This window comes from Micropterus dolomieu, unplaced genomic scaffold (assembly GCF_021292245.1).
Source record: "Micropterus dolomieu isolate WLL.071019.BEF.003 ecotype Adirondacks unplaced genomic scaffold, ASM2129224v1 contig_12981, whole genome shotgun sequence".
NCBI lineage: Eukaryota > Metazoa > Chordata > Actinopteri > Centrarchiformes > Centrarchidae > Micropterus > Micropterus dolomieu.
Window position 1 is genome coordinate 1 of NW_025741967.1, and position 1,215 is coordinate 1,215.

At 40.9% G+C, this 1,215-nt stretch overlaps 1 long non-coding RNA gene across 1 annotated transcript; it reads left to right on the plus strand.

Moving 5' to 3' along the window:
• Positions 1 to 10: 10 nt before the first annotated feature.
• On the plus strand, positions 11 to 725 carry LOC123966249. Its single transcript, XR_006823927.1, has 2 exons — positions 11 to 432; positions 619 to 725. It is a non-coding gene; the product is annotated as an uncharacterized LOC123966249 (long non-coding RNA).
• Positions 726 to 1,215: the final 490 nt, after the last annotated feature.

Below are 1,215 nucleotides of genomic sequence, written 5' to 3' on the forward strand. Positions count from 1 at the left end.
TTCCTACTGATGAGCAGCACGTCTCAGAAAGAGGACGATGCTACGACATTACCCTCCTCACTACTGAGACCAGAACCAGAACCAACCTCTTAGCTGTGGAGCCCAGCAGGAGGCGACTGGCCATAAGATCAATGCTAACATCACTGTTCCTGCTGAGACTCATCCCAGTGCTGTTTGGATCTGCTGACAGTTTTAGCTTCTAGATTTCAGGAGCGTGCACACCTTTAGATGTTCTTTGTGTCGGCTGTGATGTTCAACCTGCTGTTTATGATGTGCAGCTGCGTTCTGACTGTTACATTCACTTTTCATCATCTGTTTCAGAGTCCACTGGATGGAAAGTTGCTGTTGCAGTTCTTGCTCTTGTTGTTGTTGTTGCTGTAGTTGTGATAGCTGTGCTTTGTGTACGTCGCACCAGATGAAATTCTCTGAGAGGTAAGTTTAAATAATGTTTTTATCAAAATATTCATGATGAGCAGACAACACATTTGTGTCTCATGTTTAGAGTCTTGACAGATGTTTTATCTCCTCAGACATTAAGCATTCTGTTGGTATTTACACCAGCGTAGGATCAATGCAGGAGGGATTTTATTTAATATAACTTTGTTTTCCTTCCTGCAGGTTCAGATCAACAGGCACAGGGACAAGAGTCTCAGCATAATACCCTGATTTCCTAACTAGCTTTATGTGCTGTGCAGTCGGCTAATGAAGTGTGTATTTGTGCTGTATTTCTGTATGACAGTGAGGACATTTTGGCTGGTCTCCACTTATTTGTTTGAGGGTCAAGACCTGGTTTTAGGGTTGTGGTTAGACAGATAGTGGTAATTGTAACAAGATGAAAGTGAGGTTGTTGTGCATGTAGCTCACCTTGCTTTTATATGTAAGCATTATGACATCCCATTACCACAACCAGGATCTTTCCCTGACCTTAACAAGTGTTTTATATCAACTGTCCCTGTTAATGTCATGGACAGTAAGATAACAGCATGGCAAAATGTAAAGTCTTTACCTTTATCTCACAGCACTCAGCATCTGTTTAAATAAAACACATAAAGTTGAAGTGAAGGACACAAAGTCCATCCAAGAAAACAGAAGACATGTTTGTTAAACAATATCTGGATTGAATTAATGGCACCGACTTGAGAATTAGCACCACCAGCTGTTTATCTCTATGAACGACCTCCCAATATGTTTCTGGATATTCAGTTAAAATTTGTG